Raw genomic sequence first — 26,452 nt, 5'->3', positions numbered from 1 at the left:
CAGAATGCATTTCAATTCAGATTTCCAATGGTTTCATAAATGTCATAATTTTTAAATAGTTTGTGTGAATCAAAATTTAAATAAGGACAACATAATGAGACTGGCTGGTGTCTAATAACATTCCCTCTTTCTTTTCTATTCCTTGCAAGTTAGTGAAAAAGCCATGTCTTTTGTTCTGTAAATTTTTCATTGTGTGAATTTTTTTTTCAAATTCCTTGCCAGTTGTGTTTGTCAGCTTTCCATCACTATGACAAAATAGCTGAAATATCAAACTCACAGGAGGAAAGATTGATTTGGGCTTACAGTGATCACTTGGCTTTGTCACTTTGGGTCTGTAGTGAGACAGCACATCATGGAGGAGTGTGTAACAGAAGAAATTGTTCTCTCTGCTCTGGCGCTCATGGCGGAGGCAGCAGGCACGCTTCAGCATGCAGAACCACGCTGGCGAGTTCGTGGACCTGTACGTGCCGCGGAAATGCTCCGCCAGCAACCGCATCATTGGTGCCAAGGACCACGCGTCCATCCAGATGAACGTGGCTGAGGTGGACAAAGTCACCCTCAGGTTTAACCGCTAGTTTAAGACCTACGCTATCTGCGGGGCCATTCTCAGGATGGGTGAGTCAGATGACTCCATTCTCGGATTGGTCAAGGCAGATGGCATCGTCTCAAAGAATTTTTGACCGGAGAGAATTGGAGCTGCAGAATATTTGTCATAAATAAATAATGAAAAGCCCTCCCCTCCCCAAAAAGAAGAAATTGTTCACTTCATGAGAGCTAAGAAGCAAAAAGAAAAGAAGGGGTCAAGGTCTCAATATTCCCTTCAAGGGCACACCTCAACAACCTAACTACCTCCCGCTAGACCCCACTGTTAGGTGGTAGCTAGCAATGAGCAGTGAAATGCAGACAAGGTCACAAGTATTCTTTAAATTACTTTAGGGTCTTCTATAACTACTTCCAAAGTAGATGAGAAAGCTACCTCAGCATCTGAGTTGCTAGGATTACAGGTGTACACTTTATAACACCTGCCTTAGAATTTAGTTATATTTCTAATGTCAGACTTCTACTTTCATGTCAGTACATAGAACAGTTTTGAGAAGAAACCTTTTCAAAACTATTATTTTTACATATCTAAGGATAGTTACAACTGAATTTCTCTGCAAATTTTTCAAAGATACAGACACATCATATTAGTATTCAGATATGTTCCTTGTTTAGATACCTACACAAGAAAACTCACCAGAACTCGAATGTGTTAAGATAGAATTGACAGTATCAGGCAATCAATGTATCAAGAGTCAGCTGTTGGTCATCTAATTCCACTGCCAGAAACATGTAAACGGCAGTCAGAAAAAGAACTGAAATTCAAATCAGAGAAGTGAAACTAAATATTCTACTTGTTAGTCACTTGAATAATGATATTTTGTGAGAACAAGTTCAAAATATGGTTAATATCCATTTTGAGTTACACAAGTTTAACACTGAACACAATTAGGAGAAAAAATGAATGGGGGTATCATCTCCTTGTCTCTACTCTCAAGAAAAGAGATCATGCTCTCAAACATTATAAACTTTTTTTTTTCCAGCTGGGAAAAAGACAAAGAATGCACCACACACCACAGAGTGGGAGAGACTAAATCCCCAGGTATGCAGTGATCTCTCTGACTATGGCTTTTATAACCTGAAGTGAGTGAAAAGATCAACTGAGAGGTGCATTGCTGACCTGGAGCCTTAGGGCCCAACAGGCAAGCTACAGAACTCTATAATAGCACCCTGGGGTCAACAGTACAATGTCAAAGATTATAACCACAGAGAATCAAGGACCAACTTAACCTCTTGATTTTGGCATTTATAGAAGCCCAGGATTGATGCTGGACCCCACTGGGGGGAGAAAGCAGTCCCCAAAATGATTTATTGGATTTTCCTCCAAACTCAGAACAAAATAAATATGATTTAAGAAATAAGGATATATTGGGCTGGGGATATAGCTCAGTTGGCAGAATGCTCACCTCACATGCACAAGGCCCTGGGTTCAATCACCAGCACCACAAAAAAAATAAAAAAGAAAAAAGAAGAAGAAGAAGTGATGTTTCTTGTACATAGTTCTATAGATTTCTCACATAATAGAATGCAAGTTCCACCTTCTACTATAAGAGTTCATAATAGATCTTGCAGTTTTTTTGGACCAGCTTTCCTTAATCAGTTTTTGGTTATTTGGTTTTTGTTTTTGTTTTCTTTATACAAAATTGGCAGTTATTTCAAAGGAATTTTCTTATATCGCATTTCTTTGACTTAAATTCTCAAATCAAGAAAGAGAAATCATGATAACTAGAAGAATCTTATCTGTACACTTTATAATACACTTTACAACCTAACAAGATTTTTTAAAACCCAGAATCATTTGGACTTTGGACTCTGAGTCCATTATAGCACAAATTAAAATATAAATTACACATACACACACACTCACACAGAGTTTAACAGGTTATAAGAAAGTATGCACTTCATAGGAAAAAAGAATTATCATTTACCTCGTATGTCCTCTTGAATTAAGGCTTGGCAAAAGTGTCTGCTGTGGTGGACTAGTAATACATAAGGGGCTGGATAATATGGGACCATATGGCACATTTCATCATGTGGCATTTTCTCTCTATTCTAGTCATTTCCCTACCCATTTCCTTCCTAACATCAATAACTCCTGGACAAGATCCCTGGCTTTAAATTAACACTATCATTTTTCCTGAAAGAATTTTCTTTGATGACTTTTAATTTGTTTTCATTTCAGTGATAGCTTGTCATTTTTATTATGGTCTGAACTTTTTTTTGGCCTTTTACATATGACTTAGATTTATATTTGGCAGAGAACATCAATAGATTCCAAACTATGAGTCTTAAACTAGATACTTATTTTTCTTTTGCATTAATATCCAGATTCAGGTAGTCTAATGATGTCAGGCAACTTTACTCAGATCAACACAGTCTGACTCATATTTTTTCTGTTTTATCATCTGTGGACTCTATTCTAAAGTTCTCCTCTAAGTCCAAGATGCATACATCAGTTCCAGCAATTCTGTCCATATTTCCTCCAGCTGGAGGGAGGAAAGAGGCACCGTGGATAAAAGACTACATGTCAGCTCTTCCTTGAGGAAGTTACTATACATTCTCACTTACATCATTGGTCTGAACTGATTATCAGGGTCACATACAACTGTAAAGAAGACTCCTTTTATTTTGGGAGGCTCTGTGTCCAAATGAACATTCTAATGGGAGGAAACAAATTTCTACTAAACTTTTTGAACCTTGGTGCCATCAGGAGCTCCCTTGCTGCAAAATCCCAGCAAAGTTTCACCAATTAGCATGCTCCCGAGCAGGTTCTGCATGTTTTATTGCAAGTCCCCCTCAAAGACTGCCTTTTCAGTATCACTGGGACCCACCACTAATGACTACGCTGTCACTGTATAATCTTCATTTACAGAGTCAATTAAGAAATCCCTCACTCCTCCTCTCACCCTCTTTGCATTTTTTATCTCTTCGCATTTTTAGAAGAAATATCTACTCTCATTGATTTCATTTCTTCACTTCCTGTTCATCATCAGCCTTCCCTCAAATGGATTCTCCTTAACTACTCCAATGTCCTTGATAAGGCCAACAGTGACTCCCATAAAACGAAATTAACTGTGTGTTTTTCATTCATCTTCCTTGGCTTCTTAGCATCTGGCAAAGAGGACATTTCTTCCTTCTTGAAACCCTCTCTTTTATTGGATTTCATGATGCCAAGGTGCTTCCAGAAGCTCTTTGTAAGTCTCGTTTGTGAGCATCTCCTTTATAGGAACACAAATTAATGAGTTATCTTCTAGGTCTTTCTCCTCCCCTCTACTACCCAGAGATGACTTCATCTACTGTAGGCTTCAGTTGTCACCATGTGCTGAAGATTCTCTGAGCTACAGATCCTCATATATAACTGATGACTATTTTGTTTCTCTCACAAGAATGCCCTACAGACAGAACTTGTGTTTGTTACATACTAGAAACTCAACAAATATTACCTAATTAACAAATACAGTTACATAGTCCTATTAAAAATACAGACATCTAGAACTTCTTATTTTCATTTATGAACTCAGCATTTCTGTGCAATTATGTAATCAGACAATATTGTGCACCCTGAGAGACACTAAGGAATTAAAGAAATTCCCATATCAAAAGCTGAAGTTAGGGGACTGGGAATAAAGCTCAGTTGGTAGAGTGCTTGCCTCACATGCACAAGGTTCAATCCCCAGCACAAAAAAAAAAAAAAAAAAAAAAAAAAGCCTCAAGTTAAAGGGCTGTGGTTGTGGCTCAGTGGTAGAGCACTTGCCTAGCATGCGTGAGGCAATGGGTTCAATCCTCAGCACCCCTAAAAATAAACAAGTAAAATAAAATAAAGGTATTGTATCCATCTACAACTAAAAAAATATTAAAAACAAAAACAAAACAAAACACTTCAAGTTAGTATCTTTCTCACCCAACTAGTTTTTCCTCCAGTTTCCATTATATCAGTGGGCTGTATTCATTTGCTCAAAACAGGAATTTAGGAGTCATCCACTATCTACCTTTTCCCAAACCATCACCCATCTAACACACACACACACACACACACACACACCTCATAGACCTGTGAGGTTTCTCCTAAACATATCTCCAATCAATCCTCAAAACCCCTGGCTCCAACTCTCACACTATGACTTACGAAGTGCTCTGTGATCTGCTTTCTCAGCATTCATCCTCTCTCTCTCTGACATCAACTCTTTACTTCTCTCTAGATTACTTACCTGGCCTCAGGTGAGGGTGGCTTCCATGTTCTGCAAACAAATTCTTTCTACAGCCATGAATCATTCTTGCTATAGCTTCCAGGTCTTTCCAGTTGCTCTTTCCTCTGCTTAGAATGCACTTCCCCCAGCTTCCTCACTTTCTCTAGGCTTTTTATCCAAAGTCACTTTCTTGATGAGACTTGCCTGACCACCCTGTCTACATATTTAATATCTGTTCCCTAAACTTGGCGCTTTATATTTCTTCCTACAACTTATTTTTTGTTTCCTTATGCCTACAGTTTGTTCTCTATATCTGTGGGTTCTACTTCATGAATTCCCCTAACCATGGACTGAAAATATTCAGAAAATAGTTTATCTGACTAAACATATACAGATTTTTTCTTGTCATTATAGAGATTTGGAGATTGGGGCAGAAGTCAGGAGAGAGATTTGGGATCCATTAGCATTAAGGTGGGAGTCAAAACCCAGGATTTAATTGTGTAGACAAACAACAGAAACCATCCGGATGATCTAAGGAGAAAAGAAATTTGCTAAAAAGATACTGTATAGCACAAATAATTTTCAAGAGGGATAGAGAACTAGAATCATGTCATTCAGAAATAATGTCCAAACTGCTGCCATAGAACTGGTCTGGTGTCACTGCCACTAAAGTCGACACTGCAGCCCTGCTGCCAGTGATGTCCCAGGAGTTTAGCTTTCTTGAACCACAGCCTCTTAGGAATCCTATGATCCCTGCTTTACCAGGTTGGGTGTATGTGACTGGAAGTCAAAGTTACGTACTTTTATCCAACCTTAACTACAAGGAAAACTGGGAAAGGGAACTCCAATCTTTTTTTTTTCCCCTTTGAGAATGAAGTCTTAACACTACCTACAGAAGTTCATAAAGTAGAAGAATTAACTGACTACACAAAAGGGATCCAAATACATAGAACAATAACAGAGCTTACTATAGCAGAGACAGAATGAAAAGAGAAGAGAGCCAAAGACAGAATCCTAGGAGCAGAATAGCAATTACAGAGTAGAGAGAGGGATTTTGGCAAATACCACAGAAAGAACAATGGGGATATGTTGAGAGTTAGGACAGCTGTTCTCAGGAAAGCCAAGAAAAATAGATTTACAAAGGTTAACACTGTCAAAAGGATCCAAGAATTCAAATAAGAGAGAGCTGTTGAAAATTAGTTGCATTGACTAGATTAGGTGCATGTTGGGGGTCAAGGACAAGCAGTGAGTGGAGGTTAGCAAGCAGGGTCCAATGGAAGCAGTCCTGAGGTGCTTAGAGAGCATGCAGGAAGAGGAAAGCCAGGACCTAAAGAAATGAGGTATGTGACATAGGAAGGCTATTTGGTAGTGGTGGCCAATTTAGTTAACTTGAAGTGGTGACCAAATTGTACAGCCAGATAAAAACTAGATTGGAATACAGGCAAGAGAGGCCAAAACAAGGATTTTTAGCCCAGAACCAAAGGTTATGTGCACAGCAGTCATGGTTGAAACTCAGAGAGTACATGTGCTGTCTGAGAGAGAAGGAAGAGAAAAAGGAGGAAAGGCTTGGAGCAGAACGGTGCCTAGTGAGGATGTGGATGATGAACAGAAAAGCAGAGGAGAAAATGGTGGAGAACTGGAAATACAGTTCTATGATTTGAATATTTGCAACCTCCAAAATCTATGTGGGAACCTAATCCCTAATGTGATTGTTTTAGGTGGTGTGGTCTTCAGGAGGCAATTAGGTCATGAAAGCTCTGCTCTTGTGGATGGGATTAGCAAAGCACCCTTATAAAACAGCATGAGGATTGAGTTCATTCCTTTTTCGCCCATTGTTATGGTTTGAATGTGAGGTATCCCCCAAAACCTCACTTGTGAGACATGTGAGAATTTTCAGAGGTGAAATGATTGGGTTATGAGAGCCTTAACCCAATCAGTAAATTAATCCCCTGATAAGGATTAAGTCAGTGGTAACTGAAGGAATTTAGGATATGGCTAGAAGAGGTGGGTCACTGGAGGCATGACTTTGTGATATATATTTTATATCTGGTGGAGTGGAGACTCACTCTCTGCTTTATTTTTTTAATTAATTAATTCATTTATTTGTTCTAATTTGTTATACATGGTAGCAGAATACATTTCAGCTCATAGTACACGAGTGGAGCACAATTTTTCATGTCTCTGGTTATACACAAAGTAGAGTCACACCATTTGTGTCCTCATACATGTACCTAGGGTAATAATGACCATCTCCATTCTACCATCATTTCTACCCCCATTTTTCCTCCCTTCTCCTCCCTCCCCTTTTCCCTATCCAAAGTTTCTCTACTCCTCCCATGCTCCTCCTCCACCCCCATTATGATCAGCATCCATTTATCAGAGAAAACATTCGGCCTTTGGTTTTGGGGGATTGGCTTACTTCATTTAACATTATATTCTCCAACTCCATCCATTTACCTGCAAATGTCATAATTTTATTCTCTTTTAATGCTGAGTAATATTCCATTATGTATATATACCATAGTTTCTTTATCTATTCATTTACTGAAGGACATCTAGGTTGGTTCTACAATTTAGCTATTGTGAATTGTGCTGCTATAAACATTGATGTGACTGCACCACTATAATATGCTGTTTTAAGTCCTTTGGGTATATGCCAAGGAGTGGGATAGCTGGGTCAAATGGTGGTTCCATTCCCAGTTTTCTAAGGAATCTCCATACTGCTTTCCAGATTGGTTGCACCAATTTGCAGTCCCACTAATAATGTAAGAGCGTGCCCTTTTCCCCACATCCTCATCTTCGTAATAGCTGCCATTCTGACTGGAGTGAGATGAAATCTTAGAGGAGTTTTGATTTACATTTCTCTAATTGCTAGAGATGATGAACATTGTTTCCTACATTTGTTGTTTGATTGTATATCATCTTCTGAGAAGTGTCTGTTCAACTCCTTAGGGTTGTTTGTTTTGTTTGTTTAGGGTTTTTTTTTTTTTTTTTTTTTTTTTTGGTGTTAAGTTTTTTGAGTTCTTTATATATCCTGGAGAATAGTGCTGTATCTGATGTGCATGTGGTAAAAATTTGCTCCCATTTGTAGGCTCTCTCTTCACCTCACTAATTGTTTCTCTTGCTGAGAATAAGTTTTCAGTTTGAATTCATCCTGTTTATTGATTCTTTATTTTATTTCTTGCGTCTTAGGAGACTTGTTAAGGAAGTAGGGTCCTAATCCGGCATGATGAAGATTAGGGTCTACTTTTTCTTCTATCTGGCACAGGGTCTCTGGTCTAATTCCTAGGTCCTTGATCCAGTTTGAGTTGAGTTTTTTGCATGGTGAGAGATAAGGGTTTAATTTCATTTTGTTGCGTATGGATTTCCCAGACTCCAAAATTGTGAGAAATAAATTTCCATTACCTATAGCCTATCAGTCTGAGCTGTTTTGCTATCGTAGCAGAAATGAACTGACATGCAGTGAATTAGAAAGGGTGGAAAGGGCTTTGGGAGAAAGGAAGTCACCATCGGGAGCCAGGAAATGTCTAAGAGAGAGTCACATGGTTTGTCAAGAAGAGAGTTATGATGGCCCCAAAAAAAAATTTTAATGGAAGAGGAAAGGAACTGAAACCAGGTTGCAAGAAACTAGTAAAAGGCAGCTGCAGTTTGCTGAATTGCCATGTGGATGGAGACATTTAGCTGAGTCAAGTGGCTTAATAAAACCAAATTAGTGTTTAACAAAGTAGGTAATCTCCCTAAACAGAATATCTGATATAATAGTAAAATGAAGTGCAAGCATCAATCCAGAAAGTTTAGTTTTCAACAATATCTCAATTTGAAACTAAAGTCTAAGCTAGAGAGGAAAAATGTAAGTGGTGAAAATACACACTTTGAAGCCAGACCGAGGTGTTTGGATCCTAGCTATGATGCATGACCATCACCCTTAATTTCCCCAAGCCTTAGTTCTGATATTTTCCTACACATTGTTCTCATGTGTAAGACATGAAAGAATAACATTTAGCAGAGAGTAGGTACACAATACATATTAGAAGTTGATGTTATTATTCATGAGTAGGTCACTGGAATCCAATAAGTGGTCTCTCTTCCTAAATGTAAGCCAAGAAATAAACCTTTGAAACTCATTTTAAGAAGGTAAAATTGAGCTGTGCATGGTGGTACACAGTTGTAATCCCAATGGTTTGGAAGCCTAAGACAGGAGGATCACAAGTTCAAAGCCAGCCTCAGCAATTTAGCAAGGCCTGTCTCAAAAAATATTTAAAAATTGACTGTGGAAGTGGCTCAGTGGTTAAGAGTTCCTGAATTCAATTTCTTGTACTGGAGGAGGAGGAAGAGGAGGAGGAGAAGTAGAGAAAGAGGGGGAGGAGAAAGAGGAAGAGGAGGAGGGGGAAGGGGAGGGAGAGGAGAAGAGGAAGAGGGGTAGGAGGAGGAAAAAGTCTTTTGAGTAGACTAAAAGAGCCGTTTTTGTTTGTTTGTTTGTTTTGTTTTATTTGTTACTTTGGATCCTGGAGATTGAACTCAGGGACACTCTACCACTAAACCATATCCCCAGCCCTATATTGTATTTTATTTTTAGATAGGGCCTCACTGAGTTGCTTAGTGCCTTGATTTTACTGAGGCTGGCTTTGAACTTACGAACCTGCCTCAGCCTCCTGAACCTCTGGGATTACAGGCATGCACTGTGTCCAGCTAAAGGAGCCCTTTGGTAAGAAGCTGCAGTGACCTATAGTGATATATAGAATTCAAAAACCGTACTTTTACATGTTTAAAGTTCTATGAGTGAAAGTTAAAATTCAGGCTGGGTGCAGTGCTGCATGCCTGTGATCCCAGTTACTTGGGGGCTGCAACAGGAGGATCACAAGTTTGAGGTTAACCTGGACTACTTAGTGATACTCTGTCTCAAAATTTTAAAATGTAAATAAATAAAAGGAACTGGGAATGTAATTCAGTGGTAATGTACCACTGGGCTCGTTCCCCAACTTAAAAAAAAAAATCAGTACTTGAACAATAACAGCAATGATAATTCACTTGCATATTCTAGAACATACATAGGACTAAGTTCTTGATTTCTTAAGTTGACTCCTTCAGGTCTCTCATATTCAAACAGACACTTGGAAATCACCATTGCTTACTCTCCTTGCCTTACTCCCACATACAATCCATTGCTAAGTCCATTCCACTCCTTTACCTCTCTACTGCTGTTCCTGCATCCTGGCTGTCTTTCTGTTCTCCCCCCACAGCTTCTCAACTAATCCCCAGCTTCTGTTCTTGCTTGCCTCAAACCTGTTCTCCACACAGAAGCCAGAGTAATCATTTAGAAATAGGATGGGATCATTTTACTCTTTTGCATGAAACTTGTTTCGATATAAACATCGAAACTGTATTTTATTTCCCAGAGAGTTGATCAGTGGCACCCATTGTTACATGATCCTCCCATGTAACCATTGATTGTAATGATGCACACACATTCATTTTATATTTTAGTCTATGCTTGTAGGATATCTATTTTAATATTTTGATTTGCCATGCTGCTGAAATTAGTCAAGATATATAGTAGATTTTCTTTATATTTTTGCTATCTAAGTGGGCTTCTTTTCCTTAAAACAATGAAGAATTTTTATGTGCCATTTCATTTGATAAACTTTCAGTTTTTAACTAAATATCTCTCTAGCACGCAACAAAATACATGAGTTACAAAAATTACTGTAAAACCTAAATACAATCTCATCTAAGTAACTTCTAGTATAACTGCTAACAATATATAATTAATGTTATTATCATACTATTTTTATAGCCATATTCTCATAATATATCAAAAGACTCATTTTCTATAAATCTGGCACAGAATTAAGATGTAGCCTTGTATTTGGAAGCAAAGCCATGACGATGACTCATGAGTGTCTGATTACCAGTTTTCTGCATAAGTTCTAGGTTCTATAATGTTAATCATTTTGACAAGAAAAAAAAAAGCTATAAAATAATATACTTCTTACATACTTCTGTTAAGATATAAACTCCTGGCAAAGTTACCATTATCATAGTTTTTTAGGTTGAAGTTATAAAAACAAAACAAAACACTATTATTCCAACATTTTACATGGCAAGTTAGAACACCATGAAAGAAGAAAGGGATATGAAATAAATACATATCAAATGCCAACCAATTGTGCTCAACAATTATTATCATTTCTTTATTTTTAAAAAAATTTTTAGTTGTCAATGAACCTTATTTTATTTATTTATTTTTATGTGGTGCTGAGAATCCAACCCAGTGCCTCACATATATGAGGCACATGCTCCACCACTGAGCTACAACCAGCCCTATCATCAGTTATTAAAGGAGCATATTAAAATATTTTATTTTTCCCCTATCCAATCTAAGGTTTCCTTTATTTAATATTTAAATTATTAAGAAAATATTTACTATTTTTTCTAAATCATATAATGTCCAGTTTCAGAATGTTGACTGAAAAACACTTCATATAACTTTTTTTTTTTGTACCAAGGATTGAACCCAGGAGCACTTAACCACTAAGACACATCCCCAGCCCCCCCACCCCTTTTTTTCAGTTTTTTTAAATATTTTATTTGTTTTAATTAGTTATACATGACAGTAGGATGCACTTATACACTTTGATATATCATAGATGGGATATAATTTCTCATTTTTCTGAGTATACATATTGTAGAATCACATTGGTCATACAGTCACATACATACATAAAGTAATAACGTCTGTTTCATTCTACCCAGCCACTTTTTATAATTTATTTAGAGACAGGGTCTTGCTGAGTTACTCAGGGCCTTGCTAAGTTGCTGAGGCTGGCTGTGAACTCGAAATAGCCTCAGCCTCCCAAGCCACTGGGATTACAGGTGTGCGCTGCCACATATCGCCTTCATATAACTTTTAAATTAGTTCGCAAACAAAATATTTTGATATACCACACCAATATACCTTCTATAGAATGTTTTCCCATAAGGATTGATTACTAAACTAATCATGAAAATTAGAAATACCCAGAAAACAAGCAAGTCCTTAAATTATTGTAACACAAAGTCTTTTTTCAAGGGCTTTTAATATATACATCTTCAAGTTCTGATATGAACTATGGTTTTGCCAAAATAGCCAATTCCTGATAGAAAAATATAGCATTTTAATAAGCGTCCTTGTGTAGTTTGACATAACAAGGGATTCTGGATTAAAATAAGGCAGTTCTTGAGTTTAAAACTTTGGGAATTTGGGGCTGTGACTGTGGCTCAGTTGTAGAGTGCTTGCCTAGCATACATAGGTATGAGGAAGTGGATTCCATCCCCAGCACTCCAAAAATAAAAGAAAAAAAAAGGAATTTGAATAAGCAGAATCATGTAAAACATAGCATGTTAAAGGTTTTGTGACAGTGTTTTTTAATGAAAACATTTCCTCATATGATTTGATCTTTAGTCTATTTTGCAATAAATATTTTTCTTTTAATTCCTGAGCAAGTGACTAGCTTGTCTTTGATTAGCTGTTGCTTTATTATCCATTAGAATGCACTGACATTTTTAAAATGTATAAGCTTGTCAGTAAACCATACACTGTATACTCATATTAATAGAAAAAATAATATAGCTTATAATCACAGTTTTTAGTCTTTAATTCTTTAAACTATCAGCCAATATAAATAATAAGGTGTTTACTATTTCTCAGACATATTAATGAGGATTTAAGAGAGGAAACTAGAGATAATATCTCTTTTATTGAGAAAACTACAGAGGAGGAGAATAAATATATGAATTAAATATAAAAGTCTAGTATTTGCAACATATACATAATTACATGTGTACAAATAGCAGCTTTAAGCACTTCTAGAGATAAGTATAAGGTAATATAATGAATCATTCTGTGTCTTAGTTTAGTCATGTACTAAAAAAGGGTAATTACACTTCACAAGATTGTTGTAAAGATTAAATGAACAATGTAGGTTGAAGTAACCCCCACCAAACTTTAAGAAGCTGGACAAACAAGGTGCTATAATTGTGAGTTGAATATAAAAATAATGACTTTGTAAAGGATAAAAGAATAAGCAAGCATCTGGTATTTGTTAAGGGATATCTCTTGTTATATGTGGAGCTTTTAAATCTTGTCTTGCAGAACTTTAGGGAAACAGGGAAAGCACTCATGTATTTTGAGGAAATAAATTTGGTAGAGAATAAATTGTGTAGATAAATTATGTAGATAAATTTGGGAGAACAGCCTCAAAGAAAAAAACAGACCCTACCAAAGACATAGATAAGTTGAGTTAGAAGGACAAATAGAGCTGGTATAGATGGTCTACAAGGTTGAAAATATTTGGCCATAAATGTTATAGGAAGAAATGAAAGACACTAATTAAATCCCTAAGCATCTTAAAGATGTCTTGTCAGATATCCTGATTTACAGTTTTCTTAGAATGTTTTTCAGAATTAAGCACACCCACAGTCTCTCTCCTAGGTGCTTCACTTTCTTTGTGACAAAAGTCCTAAAACTTAATATGTATATCTAGCTGCAATATGGAGACAGAATTATTAATCTTCCTTGAACGGGCAGATTTCCCCACAAAGCTAATGAAGCTGAAGCTTCAAGATCCCGAGAGTGGCCCCAGCAACAAGTTGACAGGGTCATACAATTTTATAAAGTTTGTGAAAGTTGTAATTTTTTTCTTATTTTTGTACCTAAATTATACATACATACATATGTATCTACATACATGTATGTGTGTATGTGTGTGTTTGTGTGTGTATATATAGATCTTGCAAGTCATATAAGCTGCAGGACTCATAAAATCTGGATCACTCCTAAAAAATAGGGAAGAATGAACTACTATTACTTCATTACTAAATTGATAAAACTTTTGGCAAAGGTAAAACAAACAGCAAAATATAAATATACATATTCAGGAATTTTAAGGCAAAACTTGTAAATGTAAATACCTATGGGTAGGATCAGCTACATAATTTGTGGAACCTAGTACAAAATTAAAATGTGAAAACCTTGATTAAAGATGGTAATGCATTTCAACATGATGATAGTGAAACACAAGGCTCTTCTAAGCATGGGAACTTGTAGCACTGCACAGGTCATACACCCAGGAAGCCTGTAGGTACTATTGGAGAATACAGACCAAGTATAAGGAAACCTTCAATTAAAAACCTTCAGCACTGCAAAAACAGAGTCACACATACACACACACACAGACAGACAGACACACAACACACACACACACACACACACACACACACTCTTAAGGGGCTATCTGTTATCTGACTTGAGTTACAGTAGCCAGGCTGAGCCACTGCTGTTGACTTGTTTTAGAGAAATCAGAAATCTGGATCTCTATGTTTAGCCAGCTAGCTTTTAAATATTGATAATTCAAATTATTTGAAAACCACTGTACAAATCATACCAAATATGTCTGAGCAGGTTAAGAGCAGAGTCAGATATAGCCTCTGGACTCTTATATGGAATCTTTGCTTCATAACCAGAGAAATTCACACTTGAATTCCTAACTTTTCAACATGGGAACTGTGTGACCTTTTCTGAAATTCATCTTTCTCATTTAGCTCAGAGCCTAAATACAGAAAGTGACCCATAAATGTTAGTTTGACATCTCACACTGTCAAACACACATGCTATTTCCTTTTGAATTATTTAATTGACATAGAAGTCACATCTTGTTGTAAGAGTAGATATTTTTATTTAAATCTAATAAAAATTCAGGAGTGTCAGATGTGGTGGTGGATGCCTGTAATACCAGTGATCCAGAAGACTTAGTCAGGATCATAAATTCAAGGCCAACCTGGGCAATTTAGTGAGACCCCGTCTCAAAAAATAAAGACACCTGGCATTGTAGCTCAGTGGTAAAGTTACTAGGTTTGATCCCCAGTAACAAATAGAAGGAAGGAAGGAAGGAAGGAAGGAAGGAAGGAAGGAAGGGAGAGAGGAAGGAAGAAAATTAGTAATCATGATCAGAATATCCAAGAACCCTAGGACAACATTAAGAGACCAAGTTTAAAAATGACTGCAGCAGGGTGCAGGAGGTGGTGGACTCCATGGTGAAAAGGGTGGAGAGGGGAACATCTGGAAGATGCAGGGCCTCATGTTCTGGTGCATCATCAGCTGCTGTGAGGATAACCAGGCTTCCATGCAACAGGTGCACCCGTGCATTGAGCACTGCCATGTGCCTCTGGCTTAAGCCCAGGTCTTGGTGACCAGTAAGTTGGAGAAGCTCCAGGACCACCTGGCCTGGTGTCCCATGCATAAAGCCAAAGATTCAATATGTGCTGGGGGTAAAGAGCTTCAGGGGAAGTGGCAGCTGAACAGTTGTAGATGACCACATGCACCTCACCCCAACTATGACCAAGAAGATAAAAGAGTCTCTCTCATCCATTGGGATAAAATTTCTTGTCAGTGTGTTGGGAGGTATCATTGGAATAGCCAACCAAGATTGTTATATTCAGCACAGCTATCATTTAGAATCAAGGAAAATAAACACCTTCCAAGATAAACAGAAACTAAAAAGAATTCATGACTACTATACTAACACTATAGAAAATTCTTAAAGAAATACTACACACAGAAGAGCTTAAAAACAAACTCCAGAGCTCTCAAACAGAAGAGTTTCATTTGAAGACAAGATAAGTAAATGAGAAATAGGACCCAAACTAAACATTAGAAATAAATCAAACTGGCAGGAATGAGCAAACCTCTCTCTCGATAATAACACTGAATGTAAATGGTCTCAATGCTCCAATTAAAGAACATAGGCTTACAGAATGGGTTAAAAAAACAAGACACAAATATTTGTTGTTTGCAAGAGACTCAACTTGCAGGCAAAAACTGCCACAGTGAAAGGATGTGAAAGGGATGGAAAATGATACTGCATACAAATGGAGCTCCTAAACAAGCAAGAGTAGTTACTCTTATATCCAACAAAACAGACTTCAAACCAAAATTAATCAGAAGAGACAAAGAATGTCACTTTGTACTATAAAGGGAACAGTCCAAAAAGAAGATACAATGATAGTAAATATTTATGATCCAAACATCAGTGCACCTAATTACATAAAACATAAATTAATTGACTTAAAGACTTATACCTCAATACAATAATTTTGGGTGATTTCAACAAATCTCTCTCACCAATAAATAGGTCATCCAGATATAAACACAGAAAAGACTTCAGCCCTAAAGAATATTATAAAAAAATCATTTTGTGTAGTTCCTTAGCACATTTCAATAAATTTGGTTGTTTTTGTGTGTGTGTGTGTGTGTGTGTGCCTGTGTTAAGTTTTTTGAGTTCTTTATATATTCAGAAGATTACTGCTCTATCTGAGGTGTCTGTGATAAAGATTTTCTCCCATTCTGAAAGCTCTCTCTTCACATTATTGATTGTTTCCTTTGCTGAAAAGACGCTTTTTAGTTTGAATTCATCCATTTATTGATTTTGATTTTATTTCTTGCATTTTAGGAGTCTTGTTAAGGAAGTCAGGTTCTAAGCTGATGACATGGTGAAGATTTGGGCCTACTTTTTTTTCTATTAAGCACAGGGTCTCTGTTTTAGGGCCTAAGTCTTTGATCCACTTTGAGTTGAGTTTCATGCAGGGTGAGAGATAGGGGTTAGTTTCATTTTGTTACATATGTATTTCCAATTTTCCCAGCACTATTTGTTGAATAGGCTCTTTTCTCCAATTAATGTTTTTTGGTGCCTTTATCTAGTATGAGATAACTGTATTTATATGGGTTTGTCTCTGTCTTCTATTCTGTATCATTGGTTCGTGTGTCTGTTTTGGTGCCAATACCATGCTGTTTTTGTTACTATGGTTCTGTAGTATAGTTTAAGGTCTGGTATTGTGATGCCTCCTGCTTCACTCTTCTTGATAAGGATTGCTTTGACTATTCTGGGTCTCTTATTTTTCCAAATGAATTTCATAATTGCTTTTTCTAGTTCTATGAAGAAAATCATTGGGATTTTTAATAGGAATTGCATTAAACCTGTATAACAGTTTTGGCCTTTTTGACAATATTAATTCTGCCTATCCAAGAGCATGGGTGATCTTTCCATCTTCTAAGGTCTTCTTCAATTTCTTTCTTTAGTGTTCTGTAGTTTTCATTGTAGAAAAAAAAATACATTCATCTCTTTTGTTAGATTGATTCCCAAGTTTTTTGTTTGTTTGTTTGTTTTTTGAGGTTATTGTGAATGAGGTAGTTTTCCTAATTTCTTTTGCGGTGGATTCATCAATGATGTATAGAAACACATTTGATTTGTGAAGCTAGTGTCATCCTAATATCAAACCCAGATAAAGACACATCAAGGAAAGAGAAGCATAGATCAATATTCCTGATAAACATAGATGCAAAAATTCTTAACAAAATATTAGCAAGTCATATTCTGCAATACATTAAGGAGACTTTACATCATGACCAAGTTGATTTCATTCCAGGGATGAAAGGATGGTTCAATATATTCACATTAGCCAGGTGCTGTGGCACACAACTATGATCCCAGTGGCTCAAGAGGTTAAGACAGGAGGATCATGAGTTCAATGCCAGCCTCAGCAACAGTGAGGTGCTAAGCAAGTAAGTCAGACCCTGTCTCTAAATAAAATATAAAATGGGGCTGGGGATGTTGTTCAGTGGTTGGGTGCTCTTTAGTGTTCAATTCCTAGTACCAAAAGGAAAAAATACACACACACACACACACACACAAATTAATGATTGTAATTCACCACATAAAAAGAATTAAGGACAAAACTAGTCACTCATTAGTCATCTCAAATCTCAATAGATTCAGAGAAAGCTTTTTTTTTTTTTTTTTTTTTTTTTTTACTGGATATTGGACCCAGGTGCAATTAAATACCAAGCCATATCCCCAGTCTTTTTATTTTTTATTTTGAGACAGAGTCTTGCTAAGTTGCTTAGGATCTCACTAAGTTGCTGAGGCTGGCTTTGAACTTGCAATTCTCCTGCTTCAACCTCTGGAGTCACTGGGATTACAGGAATGTGCCACCATGCCTGGATCATCAAAGAAAGCCCTTAACAAAATTCAGCACCCATACATTATAGAAACATGGAAGAAACTAGGGATAGAAGGAATCTACCTAAATGTCATAAAGGTTACATATGACAAACTCAAAGCCAACATCATAGTTAATGAGGAAAAACTGCAAAATTTCATCTAAAATACAGAACAAAACAATGATATCCAGTCTCACCAGTTTTATTAATATAGTACTTGAAATTGCCACTAGAGTGATTAGATATGAGAATGAAATTAAAGGGGTATAAATAGGAAAGAAAAAAATCAAATTATCATTGTGTGTAACTGATATGAGCCTACATTTAGAAGATCCAAAAAGCCTCAGAAAGATTGCTAGAGCTAATAAACAAATTCAGCAGAGAAACAGAATACATCAACATACTTAAGTCAATAACTTTCCTATGCACCAATAATGAATTTGCTGAGAAAGAAAATCAGGAAAATAGTCTCACTTACAAAAGGCTTAGAAAAATTCCTAGAAATAAATCTAACCAAGGAGGTGAAAGACTTCTACAATCAAAATTACAGAACTTGAAAAAGATCCAAGAAGATGGTAAGACCTCTCATGTTCATAAATAGGCAGAATTTGTATTGTTAAATAGCCATTTTACCAAATCTGATCTATAGATCTAATGCAATGCCCATCAAAGTATCAATGACATTCTTCATAGACCAGAAAAAAACAGTCCTAAAATTCATTTAGAAGACTAAAAGAGCCAAAGCAATTCTAATTAAAAAAAAAAAAAGTTGGAAGCTCATAATACCCAATGTTAAAATGTTATGGTTTGGATATGAGGTGTACCCAAATACTCCTGTATAAATGAAGGAATATTCAGAGGTGAAATGATTGAGTTATGATAACTGTTACCTAATCAGTCCATTCTAGTTTGACTGGACTGACTGGGTGATAACTGTAGAGAGGTCAAGTGTGGCTGGAAGTGGGTCACTGGGGAGATACCATGGTCTGTGTGTCTGTTTTGGTGCCAATACCAAAACAGCTCCTACCCCTCCCTCTCTTTGCTTCCTGGCTACCTTGAGGTGAGTAGCACTCCTCTGCTAGCATGTTCTGCCTCTCCTTGGGCAAAGATCAATGAACTCTGCTGACCATGTTCTAAACCTTTGAAACATCAAGCTAAAATAAGTTTTTTCTTCTCTAAATTATTCTTGTCGGGTATTTTGTTCACAGGAATAAAAAGTTGACTAACAAACTCAACTTTAAATTATACCACAGAGCTATAGTAACAGAAACTGCATGGTACTGGCATTAAAATAGACCCATTTTAAAAAAAGGAAAAAAAAAACAGACACATGACCAATGGAACAAAATATAAAACACACAGACAAACACATAGATATAGTCATCTGATCCTTGACAGAGGTGCCAAAAACATACATTGGAGAAAAGGCAGCCATTTTAACAAAGGGTGCTGGGAAAATTGATTATCTATATGTAGAAGAATGAGACTAGATCCCTATCTCTCATCCTGTACAAAAGTCAACTGAAGGCAACTACTTTCTTAGTAGGACTACTAAAGCTCAGGAAATAATGCCAAGAATTAGTAAATGGGATGGCATCAAATTAAAAAGCTTCTGCACAGCAAACAAAACAAGAGAATGAAGAGAGAACCTACAGAATGGGGGAAAATCTTTACTAGGTAATTGTTATGGTTTGGATATGAGGTGGCCCGCCAGAGCTCACGTGTAAACACAATGCAAGAAGGTTTGGAGGATAAATTATTGGGTTATATCCTTAACCTAATCGGTGAATTAATCCTTTGATGGGATTCACTGGGTGGTAATTGGAGGCAGGTGGGGTGTGTCTAGAAGAAATGGTTCATTGGGGGCATGGCTATGGGGTATATATTTGTATCTGGCAAGTGGAGATCTCTCTCTGCTTCCTGATCATCTTGTAAGCTGCTTTCCTCTGCCACACTTTTCCTCCATTATGCCCTGCCTCACCTTGAGCCCTGAGGAATGAAGATGGCCTTCTATGGATTAAGACCTCTGAAACAGTGAACCCCTAAATAAACTCTTCCTCCTCTACAATTGTTCTGGTTGGGTTTTTTAGTCACAGCAGCGAAAAAGCTGACTAAAACAGTAATCTTCTGATAGAATTAATATTCAGAATATATAAAGAATTCAAAAAACTTACCACTAAAAAAAATATCCAATCCATAAATGGGCAAATGAACTAAACAGATACTTCTCATTAGAAGAAATACAAATGGCCAACAAATACATGAAAAAAAATGTCCAACATCTTTAGCAATCAAGGAAATACAAATGAAAATTACACTGAGATTTTTCTTTCACTCCAGTTAGAATGGTTGCCATCATTCATCATCTAATTATTGGGGAAAAAGAATATTTTTACACTCTTGGTGGTATTGTAACATACTGCAACCACTATGGAAATCAGTATGGTGGTTCCTAAAAAGACTAGAAATGGACCCACCATATGACCTAGGTATACCACTCCTTGGTATTTATCCTTAAGAATTAAAGTCATCATACTATCATAGTACATGGATACCCATGTTAATGGCAGGACAATTTATAATAGCCAAATTACAAAACCAGCCTAGGTGTCTATAACAGATGAATGAATAGAGAAAATGTGGTATATATACATAATGGAGTTTATTCAGCCATAAATAAAAATGTCATTTTCAGGAAAATGGACAGAACTTGAAAGCATTATGTTAAACTAAGTAAATCATTCTCAGAAAAATCAAGGGTGAATGTTTTCTCTCGTGTATAGAATCTAGAGAGAAAAAAGGGGGAAAAAGCTTGTGTGTAGGGGGTGGATCTCATAGGGAGATAAGTAGATTGACCAGAGGAAGGGGACCAGAGAGAGGGAGGAAGGAAGGGAAAGGAGAGATACTGGGGAAAGAAATTGACCAAATTGTCATGTTATATTTTGTGCATGTAAATACATAACAAGAAATTCCAATAATGTGCCAATAAAAAAGGATGCCAATTAATAATTAAAAAGTCAAATAACCTGATACTACACTCAACAGTGAATAGCCATCTACGTACCAACTTCCTCTAAAAATGGAAATCTAGTTGAGTATGGTGGTGCACACCTATAATTCCAGCAACTGAGGAGACTGAAGCAGGAAGTTTACAAGTTGAAGGCCAGCCCCAGCAATTAAGTCTCAAAATAAATAAAAAATGGGAAAGCACCCCTGGATTCATTTGCTAGTACCAATAAATAAATAAGGAAATCTATATGCCTATTTGTACCATATAAAAAGGAAATGATTTTAATAACCTACTTCAGAGCATTTCTCTAAAGTGTCATAACCAAAGTCTTATCCCTAAGAAATTTGCAGAGGTGGTAAAAACTGTTTGAAATGGGAAAAGTTTATATCAACAAATTGTTTTATAAACTGTATAGATATGGTACTCATCAGGTATTGCAATAAAAATTTTTCATAACAAACAACTGCAAAATTCAGTGGCTTAGGACAATAAGCATTTGTTTCTTGCTTACACATTTTTGGGTCTGTTGTGGTTCAAGCTGGTCTAGGCTGGACCCACCTGGGCTTGACTTCAAGCCATAGATTGGGTCCAGGTGAGCTCCATGGATATATTGTTTTCTTTACAGGAGCATGTAATTATTCTGTCAAAAGGCAGAAGAGGGGCTGGGATTGTGGGTCAGTGGTAGAGCGCTCGCTTAGCATGTGCAAGGCCCTAGGTTTGATCCTCAGCACCACATAAAAAGAAATAAGTAAAATAAAGATAAAAAGAAATAAGTAAAATAAAGATAAAAAAATTTTTTAAAAAAAGGCAGAAGAACAGGAAAAGGCCAAGCCCTGATTTCAAGTTTTTGCTTATGGGTTCCCTTACAGTCATTGGCCAAAGTCAGTTATATGGTTAAGCCCAATTTAAGGGATGAAAAAGTACACTCCTATTATGGGGCCATGGTAAAAATGTGGATATATTAACAAGGGATAAAATAATTGAGTTTAACAATTCTTTATTCCTGAGACACCTTAATAAAACAGATTTTTTTCAAGCTATAACTTTTGGAGTCTTATTCTACATGAAACGTTATTGAAGTTTGCCTCCATTGTTTCAAATTTTCTTTCAGAACCAAAATTGATTGTAGTATGTATTCTGGTGTGGGACACTGACAGAGTGAGTCAATACACAGTATTGGAAGAAATCTATATCTACCTCTTTAAGCGACTTTAAAAGATTATTTAAAAATCCTCTGGCTTTATCTACTGATGCCTTTTCTATGACCATCCCCCATGAAGTTGTGAGGGTCATCTGTCCTATAAGTCATTCTCTTGAAAGGACAAAGAAATTGAAATGTAAAGGATAAGGTTTGTCCTGAAAAGTTTTTAAGTTGCATTCGGAACCTGAAATTCATGTGGCAGTAAAACAATTCCCGGAACTGCCCATTAGATGTGTGTCGAAATCTCCCCTGACTATCTGGTTGTTCTATAAAAACAACCCACCCTCCCAGAAAGAAACCGTGCAGTGCAGCACGTATACACCTCAGGGCTTAAACCAATCAGTTTAAATATATACCCATCTTAGGACTGACCTATCACCCCCGCCCGACCTGTTCCCGCCAGTGAATGTACTAATCATGTTTAAGAGTTGTTATTTGATTTTCCTGCGGTGTACAGTGATTTGCTAAGGGAGGCTATGATGTATGTAGAGTCCCTGCCCTCTCCAAAGAATGTATATAAGCTCTGCTCAAGCTGTTCTCGGGGCTCTTTGTTCTTTGCTCCTCTGAAGTGAGCTCTGAGCCCCAGCATGCTGGACCCCCAATAAACCCTTTGCTGTTGCATGAGACAGTCTCTTGGTGGTCTTTTCCTCCGATGCTCGCCGACCTTTTCACTCTATGGACCCATCTGTCCTCCAAAGCTGTGGCTCTTGCCTTCATCAGCTGCCCAGAATACCAGGATTCCTGGGTCCTCTTCAGAGTTTATTTTTATTTCATGCTGTTGAGTTTAAATCCAGGGCTTAGTTGAAAGAGGAGTCATTTAAGGAAGACTAGGGAAAACTCACTAGTCTTCCTAAGTATTCTGATTATTTTTCTTGGATCAAATTAGATTCCAGAAGGCTTCATATCTGAGCTACATTACATAGACTCTTGCAAAAATCACCAATACTGAATTGAGTTTAATGTTTTATTTAGTCTGTTTTATTAATTATAAGAGAGATTCATATAAAATTGATTTTGTTTGTTTTATTTCAATTTATTTTCATTAAACTGTCATGAAGGTCATCTTATATTGTTCAGCAGCCTCATTGAGTCTCTTGTTAGAAATTGCTATCCATATTTAAGGTCACAAAGAACGATGCATGTCTTGAGAAAGAGGTTTGCATCTTTATTTCTCAAAGTTATGAAATCCACCCTGTTTTCAAATTTTTTAATACCTTTATTTAATTTATTTTATGTGGTGTTAAGGATCAAACCCAGTGCTTCACATGTACTAGGCAATGCTTTACTACTGAGCTACAACCCTAGCTCTTGGTTTGTTTTTTTGATGCAAGAAAACTAGGAGGCAAATTAAATGATAAAACATACCAAGTACACAGTCTTTTATGATCTCTTTCTACCTCCTGTCATGACAATCCTCTATTTCCATCTTATTGTGTGTAAATCTATAGGCAATTGATACATCTTAGGGTAAACTAAAAAAAAAAAAAACTTCTTTTAAGAAAAGAGATTCCTTCCGGGGCTGGGATTGTGGCTCAGAAGGAGAGCTTTCGCCTCAATTGGGTTCCATCCCCAGCACTACATAAAAATAAAATAAAGATATTGTGTCCACCTATACCTAAAAAAATATATATATTAAAAAAAAAGAAGCTGGGGCTGGCTCAGTGGCAGAGCACTCACTTCGCACATGGGAGGCCTTGAGTTCGATCCTTGGCACCACATTAAAAAATAAATGAATAAAATAAAGGTATTGTGTCCAACTACAACTAAAAACATTAAAAAAAGAAAAAGAAAAGAGATACTTTCCATTGTGTTATATAATCTTTAATGTTAAAGAAAACTTATCCTTCCCAGGCAGTCATTGTAAATACATACAAAATATTGGATTTAGGGATAAAGGTTTAACAAATTTAACAAGGTATTTAGAATTGCCTTCTCAAGATTTGAATACTACAATAACACATGTTTAAAAATATTCTAAACTTAATCTTTCTTGAAAATGATGAATAGATTTAAATTGTAATTGGGTTGGCATTACTAATTTATACATTATGAATTCTATTGAATAAAATAAATTAGAATTGTTTTGTGTATTGAAGAATTAGCAAAAATAAAATCCCTAAAGACCGGACCTACTTTGTTTAAATTTCAAGACCTCTTCAATTGTAGTGTTAATTTTCCATACTCTTTAGAAGATACAATGTAAGAAATTCAATTTTCCATAAAATTTCAATAGACTTATAAAGCTTAAAGTATCCCAAAAGGACAATTTCATTAAATAATTTTGAAATTCATAGACTATACTTTAAAGCAGTGTTAGGTTTACAGAAAATTTGAATAAAGCACAGAGAGGTTTACAGAAAATTTGAGCAAAGAGCACAAAGAGTTCCCATAAGCTCCCTCCCTACCCACTGTACTTATTTCATTTTTAATGGGAATAGTTTAAGTTTTTTGAGCTAAGATTATTTTTTCTCACCCTTAGGTGTTCCCCCTGGAATCACACCCTTTCTGTACTGGCTAAATAAATTAGATAGAAAAATTCAACATGGGTTTTATCAACACTATCAGTATTACTTGTTTCTGGGGAATTTTTCTTTAATCGTCTACAGCTTTTTGTCTTTTACCAAAACCCCACTAAACCTGGCACTGTTTACATGAGACAGTAGAATATAAAGAAGCTCTTAATCTGAAAACACTATTTCATTATTACAATAGGCCTTTGGCAGCTATGACCTCCAATGACCTCCTTTGTTCATTTATTCATAGATGCTAAGTGATGAATGGATCACAATGGTAAGTGAAACATCGATTATAATGCTTAAACTGTGCATGATTGAAAGAAGCGTGCTTACGTTTAATTATAAAAGGTACAAAAAGCATGTGTAATCACTGTCATTAGAACAATTCTTGACATCCCCTGTAAGGTGCCTCTAATTTATTCTATCTTTTATACACATTTCATTCATTTGCACAAATTTCAGTGACTTTTTAAAAAAATCAATTGCTGCTAAAAGGCAGTTTGGGAGAATATCTTCAGTTATGTGAATTCCTATCTTTACTCTTCCTCGGAAGTCCCAGTTGTCTTGAAAGAATGTTTACCAGGTGTTGGGAGACAAGCCCAGAAAAATTTTTGACTGAGTTCTGAAGATGATTAGTGGAAATGATCTTCTTGCTTTGTCTTTCCCAGGGCCAAGCATGGAGCTTTGGCTGAGTCTGGTGATTTTTGATTGCCCATTTATACATAGTTGATGCAATTAAAAAGTATGAATGGAAGTGTACATGGGCAGAGCTTGTGGACTTGTGGGAAATTGCTTTGGGATGATTGTGGACTCAGATATTCCTGTAGGGAATCCCTAATTGTTGGTATCTGTAGAAATTTTCTCAGAACTAATTTCCCCAAAGAGTAACATATCAATCTCTTGTGATTAGAGCAAGGGTTGAGGAGTAAGGAGTGGTTAAATCTTGGCTGCTGGCTTACTCAGAATTGAAGGAAGTAAGAAAGATGAGGTTTCACGATTAAATGTGTAGGCTTTCATTTAATAACTTCCCTGTGCCTCTTGCATTATGTAACAAATAAGCAAAAATGGCAGATTTGATGAGAACCTTTGAAAACAAGGAGTTTTAAATTAGGCTTATCAAAAGCCAAAGTCTTACTATCTTCCCCAAACCTTCTCTTCTCATAGTTTCTTCATCCTGATAAATGACTTCTTTCTTCTAGTTACTCAGAATAAATTTGGTCAGCATCTTTCAGACCTTTTTATTCCCCCTCATAGTTACACTGACCCATCAGTAAATCTTGGCTCCACCCTCAAAATCCATCAGCTTCTCCCCGTCTGGTGCAAGCCACCATTGTCTCCGGTCTATGGCAGAATGTTCATTCTCTTCGATTTTTGATCTGTTGCCAATTAAGAATCTATTTTATCTACATGAACTAAATGAGCCATTAATTGCCTTTGTGTGTTTCTATCCGAGTTTCCTGCTCTGGACCTGATGACTGATCCTGTAACATGGGGTACCTCTGAGCCCCCTTCCTGTCTAATCAGGCTGGGATCTCACTACCTTAGACTTATGCTGTAACAAATCCTGAGAGGTGGGAACTGATGCTGCAGAAAGGAAAAATGGCCAAAGCAATAAACCACCCGCCCAACTCTGTCCTAGGCCATGCAAACAATCCCTTGGAAAATAACTGTGGCTGATATGATATTGCTCTCTTGTTGATTTGTTCTCAGACCTATTTTTCTGCCCTTCTTTTGCTCTCTTCTGGGTTATAGGCTATTGACCTCTTACTAGTCCTCCAAGGGCCCATGTGTTAAAGGGTTGTACACTATGAACAAGTGGTGGAAACTTTAAAAAGTGGAGACTAGTGGGAGGTCTTCCTATGATTGGGGCATGCCCTCGATATTGAGACCCCAGCCCTTTCTTCT

General features: G+C 36.6%; 2 pseudogenes; both read left to right on the top strand.

The window, feature by feature from the left end:
* The first annotated feature begins 385 nt into the window (after positions 1–385).
* On the top strand, positions 386–25,134 carry LOC107152383 (annotated as a pseudogene).
* LOC107152365 lies at positions 14,838–15,365 on the top strand (annotated as a pseudogene).
* Positions 25,135–26,452: the final 1,318 nt, after the last annotated feature.

This window comes from Marmota marmota, unplaced genomic scaffold (genome assembly GCF_001458135.2).
Source record: "Marmota marmota marmota unplaced genomic scaffold, marMar, whole genome shotgun sequence".
In the NCBI taxonomy this organism is placed as follows: Eukaryota; Metazoa; Chordata; class Mammalia; order Rodentia; family Sciuridae; genus Marmota; species Marmota marmota.
This window is presented reverse-complemented; position numbering and strand designations above follow the sequence as displayed.